This window comes from Octopus bimaculoides, chromosome 9 (assembly GCF_001194135.2).
Source record: "Octopus bimaculoides isolate UCB-OBI-ISO-001 chromosome 9, ASM119413v2, whole genome shotgun sequence".
NCBI lineage: Eukaryota > Metazoa > Mollusca > Cephalopoda > Octopoda > Octopodidae > Octopus > Octopus bimaculoides.
The window spans coordinates 67,681,486-67,689,014 of NC_068989.1; the positions used below are offsets into that span (position 1 = coordinate 67,681,486).

The 7,529-nt window shown below is 37.6% G+C and overlaps 1 protein-coding gene across 1 annotated transcript in view; it reads right to left on the minus strand.

The window, feature by feature from the left end:
• LOC106883743 (uncharacterized) overlaps window positions 1-7,529 on the minus strand; it is a 116,620-nt gene that overhangs the window by 85,832 nt on the left and 23,259 nt on the right. The gene's annotated exons all lie outside the window — the stretch shown is intronic.

A 7,529-nucleotide genomic window follows, 5' to 3' on the forward strand; every position in this document is an offset into this window, starting at 1 on the left:
GTGACCCCGAATAAAGAACGACTGCAGCCGAAAATCTGAACTGCGACCAGTAATACTACAATTGGTACCCCGAGCTAAAAAGATCTACAGACCTCGTTTCAACAGCCATTGAATTCGTATGTTTCGCGACGTTCAACATCAGGATTGCCTCTACATTCTCATCAAACACAAGTGAAAAGCTAAGAAAATTTTTTCTACGTTAAAGTTTTCATTTTTGTCAATGACTTACAGAGCCTATAAACAAAAACTTCTTTACGGCTAGGACCTTTGTGGTTTTTCACACAAAAAAACTTCACGGTTATTTCATCCTAACAACTTTTTGAGCAATTTCCTACATGTTTCACGAGACGTCAATTCATTCTTACACAGCGTCCTCTACTTGCTGAAAATAGCAGTAAAATGCACAGTTACATTTCACAATGCCACTCAACGGTACCTCTCAAATAGACGCCCTGTCCAATTTCTCTCTCCTGATACGCATCAACAGCTACCATCCCGCTTCTAATGGAAGGGTTGAGCGTTTTCATAGGCAATTTAAGGCTTCCTTACACGCCTCGCTCAACCCGCAGTCTTGGGTTGAATTTCTTCAAGATCGACGCTAATGGTCGTACAGAGATTGTGTCTGTCGACCGTCTGAAAAAGCGTACCTTTTCAAACACCACTGTCAACATCATTACCACCACACATACAGAACACAGCCAGTTTACAGCGACGTCATCAACAACCACGACGAACTACAAGCATCGCCCCCCGACGTCGCCAACAGCAATACGTACTACCAGCATCGTCAACATGACTTCTACACGTACACAAGCAACCAACATCAACAAGCACGGTTTTATCTCGACTCTGTTAGAGTGGATGTTTTCCACTCACGATCAACAGACCATCCAGAATATTCAGTACCAGGTAACAGGTCCCAACTAGCATCCGACGCTCAGCTACAGCTCTGCTCCTTGACCACAACTTCCTGCGTATTAACATTCTGAATCTCCTTGTGTAACTTTTATAGAATATTCCGTACCAGGTATCACAAGTCCCAGCATCGACGCTCAACTACAGCTCTGCTCCTTGACCACAACTTCCTGCGTATGGACATTTTATCATCTTGTGTAACTCTTATACGAACTGGATTTTTTCTCTACATACACTTTTACTATGTTCTGTGTTTTCTTTCACACACACACTTGTGCACTCATATATTTTCATTCCTTTCAGAAACATTGCATGCATGTATCTCAAAAGTGTCCATTCATTTCTTTGATTTTTCTTTGTGCGTGTTTGTGCCACATTTTGTGGTTGGTTTCAGTGGCCATCTTGCCTCAGGCGTTCCTCCAATTTTCTATTTTCGTGCGTTCCGCACTCGCAGGGGAGCCCTGTAGTAACGCCTTGTCTCGTGCGCATGCGTAGTCAAATAACCACGGAAATCATTCAGAAGGCGTCTCAGCAACCAAAGGGCGAAGTGCTGCCTATTTCCTCTGTAAAATAAATATTGTTGTGTTGATGGTCCAGAATCTGCGTTTCGTTGTTTCTTTTGAATTTAATATAGGAAAGCGGGTGTACACCTAATGGTGTATAACCACTTTCCTATACTCCTTTTCTATATTTATACATAACCGAATAATATAAAATATTTCTTTTGTAATACACACTATATTCGGCCTATTATATTTCGTAAATATAAACTTTAAACAATAATTAATAATACTTATTAATTAATAGAAATGAACTAAATTCTTATGTTTCAAGAATATTCCGTAATTTTTCTATAAAAGCCAATTGTGATGACGTAATGCACCACATCCCTGTCTATCGCTAATGTAAACAAATAATGTATATTCATCGTGCTCGTTATGTGAGAGATATATACCTATGCATTATGCAAATGTCATTACGTAAATGAATTTCATCTAAGCATTAATTTAATTACACTGTAATATAAACAAATACTATTAAAATGAATGTTGTAATACTTATGTATGTGTGTGTATGTATGCCTTGTGCATGTACTTATATGCATGTATATGTGTATCTGTCCATATATATATATATATATGTGCATGTGTACGTACATATATATATATATATATATATATATATATATCAGAGAAAAGTCAGACATTATAAAAAACTTATAAATGCAAATTTAATGCATAAATTTGTTTTATTTATTTTATGGAAACAGATGTAGGAAGAAATAATTATCAATTTATTAATAATTAAATATTAACCACTAACTCTTCATTTTCTTCTCTTAATTTAATACAGATTATATACTTAATATATACCTATTTTATTTCCCAAAGACATAAGGTGAATGTGCGTGGTGGCATGTGTGTGTGATAGCGTGTGTGTGTATTGTAGCGCGAGTGTGTGACAGTAACTGAGTGTGTGTATGTGTGTGTGCGTGCGCGGAGCGTGTGTGGATATATTGGTGGTAGCATGTGTGTGTGAGTGTGATAGCGTGTGTGGTTATGGTAGCGTGTGGTGGTAACTGTGTGTGTGTGTAGTATTAACTGTATCTGTGTGGTATTAACTCTTTACATGTGTTTGTAGTGTGTGAACGGACACACATAAAGGGAAACAATATTATCGTCTTATCACATTAGAATTAGAAGTGAAAGAATAAAAGTGAAACAATATTATATCACCCAAGGAAGTCAATTTGGAGACAGAAATTACAAACCACATTTCAGCGTATAAAGCTGTAGAAGAAAATAGGTTGTGTGAAGTAACTTGAGCCACTTTAGGATATCTTTTTCTAACGCATGAACACTCAGTGGCGTGGTTGAATTCTCATTGGTTAGTAATGAAGGCTGTATCACAAAGGTTTTCAATAGAGGGAAAAATATAAATAATGTATTTAAATAGGAGTGCCAAACATTTAAAATAAATAATGTTGTAGGGAAAACGTACAAATAGCAAAGAGAGAGAGAGAGAGAGAGAGAGAGCGGAAGGGAGACAGAGAAAAGGTATAAGAGAGAACGAGGGAAAGAGACAGGGGGACAGAGAGAGAGAGAGAGAGAGAGAAAGAGAGAGCGTGAAAGAAACAGAATAGACTTAAAGAGAGGAAGTATTGCAGAGGGTGTAAGTGAGAAAGAGAAGAGATAAATAAACAGAGAGAGAAGAGGGAGAGAATCGCTTGAAAACTGTTGAAGTCAACGGCAGAGAATCGGTTGAAACTGCAGTTTTTACAAAAAAACCTATGTGAAAAACCCGGTCGGCTTCTCGCATTACGCGGTAGCTCTGGGCAAAATGTTATAGTCCATGACCATCCTTGGCACATAAGTAATGTGTGTGTAAAGTTTGGTGAAAATCAGTTGAAAACTGTAGAAATGCATACGTACTACACACACACACATCCTTTGTTTCATTTATATAGATAACTCTCGTGTGGACATAGCAACTAGCACAGAAATAATGTACGCATTCGCGAAGGTGAATTAATACTATCGAAACATATATAGAATTGCCTCGCATATATAAAGAAACGTTTAAGAATGTATTTAGCTAATGTGTCTTTTCCTCATCTTGTATTGATTTCTAGTTGTTTTATTTTTATATTTGTTGCATTACGTATGCGCCAACATTACTAGATATATCAGTATACTAAATTAATCATTCAAATTGTATACACCATAATCTATTGTATGTCTATCTATCTATCTATCTATCTATCTATCTATCTATCTATCTATCTATCTATCTATCTATCTGTCTGTCTGCCTGTCTGTCTGTCTGTCTGTCTGTCTGTCTGTCTGTCTATCTATCTATCTATCTATCTATCTATCTATCTATCTATCTATCTATATTTCTATGATATTTTGATGTGACTGTTCTCTGTTCATAATCGAAATGAAGTAAAATCAATGAATGAACGAAAGAATCAATGACGTTCAATAAGTAGATAAAGCACGTTAACGATGTAATTGGAGATGCAAACGCAAGTTTCATGTGCGTTTCATTCAACTTCTAAGGAAATTGCATCTACATAGACAAAATGATAGAACACTACAAAGAAATGAACGTTAATGTGCAGTCATCAATGTCAAAAGTATAAAAGTGATTTTTATTGAATTTTTAATTTATATCCCATTAGCATGTCCCCTGAAAGTTACACGTTTTATAAATGTTGTTATTTCTATTTTGACGCCGGTATTAATAGATTTCCATAACAGTATTTAATTATGTCAAAGACTTTATAGATTTGTTTCTGAATTGAGGTTTTTTTTTTCCTTTTTCCTTGCCTTTTTTCTTTCTTCCTCTTTTTCCTGTTTTTTTTCTTCGCGCATGTTTGTGTTTTCTTTGGTTTTGTATTTGTATTTTAATGTGGCTTTGTATTATATATGTATCATATACATACATGTTAGATATGTAATTTTAAGGACCACCAACAAGAGCTAAGAGGATTCGAAACCGATTCAACATTTTTATTGATTGTCAAATAAATTTCCGGTCTTTTGTTTTCGCTCCTCTGCGCTTGGAGATTGATGAGGATGAGTTGACCTCTGAGACTTTCTCTGATCAAGGAAAGACCAATCCTTTGTTTTAGGTCGACCTACTTTAGTTGCCAAACTTAATAAATTCCCAGCGAAAAGTTTGGTCAGTCGTTTTGGTCACTGATCTTGATCAATGAGCATTCCAGTGCCGAATGAAGAAGAGACTAAATTGCCACGTATTTACTTTAACAAAGGAAGACTGTACATACATAAAAGTCATTATAAGATCACTAGAGTGTTGTCCTTCATATGACAAGTAACTTTGGAAGTATACTTTTCGTTACTCTATCAGGAAATACTGCGTATATACATTTAAATTTTCATTACGAAATTTGGATCTGTAGCGTAGGCTCTATATACACGTGCATTCGAACGTAGCAGGTGCCAGCTGGCCTTCGGCCGCTGTTTGTATCCCGTTGTGTCCACTATTCTGATTGGTTGATATTGACGTAATTTGTCTCTTACTCTGTTGTGCCAACTGACCGCGGATAGCCAGTCAGAGACTTTAGATAGCATAACGTGAACAACCTTTTTCGAACCCCGTTTCGAGCCTACTACTCTCTATAAAAATCCAGCTTTTTCCTCAATACACGTCTTTGCTTCCTGACCTTTTAAGGTCAAGCCCCTGACCACGTAGACACAGCCAGTTTTATTTACTCACAACCTGTCACCAAGCCTTGTATGTGCACTCGTCCTACACCTCGTATGTTATCTCTCTCTCTTTCTCTTTCCCTGTCTCTCTGTATCTTTTTTTTTTACTCTTTCTTACTAGACGGTGTAAAGCGTGACTTGGAGAAATCAACTAACCAGCCGGCCAACATGTATATCGGCTATTATTATATGGAAATGTACAATAAGTAAAAAGTTCTGACTTTGGAATATTATGTAAGAGGAAGATGAAGGTATGTTGTAAGAAGGGGAGGAAAACATAAGGCGGTGAGCTGGCAGAAACGTTAGCACGCCGGGCGAAATGCTTAGAGGTATTTCGTCTGTCGTTACGTTCTGAGTTCAAATTCCGTCGATGTCGACTTTGCCTTCCATCCTTTCGGGGTCGATAAATAAAGTACCAGTTACGTACTGGGTCGATGTAATCGACTTAATCCCTCTGTCTGTCCTTGTTTGTCCCCTCTATGTTTAGCCCTTATGGGCAATGAAGAAATAAGAAGGGGAGGAAAGCATGTCACTATGAGAACGATATGTTAACAAAGTTCAGCAACAGAACAGTCATTCACAAGAACAGAAAAAAATAAATATTGTTTAAAACAGAGCATCAAGTGTTGGCGAATGAGAAATAGCAGTCATTACAAAGTTTTTCAATGAAGACAAAATTAAAATCGATGGATTGACACATAGAAACACCCTTGTCCATTACAGTGATCATTGCTTTTCTTTTATTAAAGAATATTTACTCTTTACTCTTTTACTCTTTTACTTGTTTCAGTCATTTGACTGCGGCCATGCTGGGGCACCACCTTTAGTCGAGCAAATCGACCCCAGGACTTATTCTTGGTAAGCCTAGTACTTATTCTATCGGGCTCTTTCTGCCGAACCGCTAAGTTACGGGGACGTAAACATACCAGCATCGGTTGTCAAGCGAAGTTGGGGGGTCAAATACAGACACACAAACATACACACACATACATATGTATATACATATATACGACGGGCTTCTTTCAGTTTCCGTCTACCGAATCCACTCACAAGGCTTTGGTTGGCCCGAGGCTATAGTAGAAGACACTTGCCCAAGGTGCTACGCAGTGGGACTGAACCCAGAACCATGTGGTTGGTAAGCAAGCTACTTACCACACAGCCACTCCTGCGCCTTTGTGTTCTTTCTTTTATCATTTACTTGTTTCAGTCATTAGACTGCGGCCATGCTGGGGCGTTTGCTTTGAAGAATTTTAGTTGAACTAATCAACCCCAGTACTTATTTTCTTTTTAAACCTGGTACTTATTCTGTCAGTATCTTTTGCTGAGCTGCTAAGATTCAGGGACGTAAACACACTAACTAACACACTAACACTAGTTTTCAAGCGGTGGTGGGGGACAAACACAGGCTCAATGACACACACACGTACACATATAATAATTTTAAAACTTTATTAATGTACTACGACATATATTTCTGCATCTTATATGTTCATTTGTGAGGACATTTTCATATCCATAAGTTATTATTAGATACTTATAATATCAATGAATCTTGAGTATGCCTCCATTACATGTGAATGTTTCTCCAAGAATTTGCATTAATGTTTTTTTGCTAGTCTGATGTTTGCCCTCACAATCACCATTTTACGCCAAACAGGAGGCTGCGTTAAATTTTTGGGCATTACTTGTGAATGGTCACAACTTTCCGAGAAAACAAATGTTGCAGTACATTAAAAAAGTCGAAAATTTTCCATCCACAAGTCATTTTCGTTATAATTTAATTTATTCTAATCTGTAAGGAGTTCTGAGTGGCTGTGTGGTAAGTAGCTTGCTTACCAACCACATGGTCCCGGGTTCAGTCCCACTGCGTGGCATCTTGGGCAAGTGTCTTCTACTATAGCCTCGGGCCGACCAAAGCCTTGTAAGTGGATTTGGTAGACGGAAACTGAAAGAAGCCTGTCGTATATATGTATATACATATATATATATGTATGTGTGTGTGTGTATGTTTGTCCTCCCAACATCGCTTGACAACCGATGCTGGTGCGTTTACATCCCCGTAACTTAGCGGTTCGGCAAAAGAGACTGATAGAATAAGTACTAGGCTTGCAAAGAATAAGTCCTGGGGTCGATTTGCTCGACTAAAGGCGGTGCTCCAGCATGGCCGCAGTCAAATGACTGAAACAATTAAAAGAGTAAAGAGTATAACAGTTCCATAGGATTACACTGGATAGTTTGGAATAACAGGCAGTAACCGACAACAAGAAGTATAAAAGCTTTTATGAGCACATTCTGAGGTATTTGTCTCAAACGAATTAAATATATATATATCATCATCATCATCATCATCATCATCGTCATTGTTTAACGTCCGCTTTC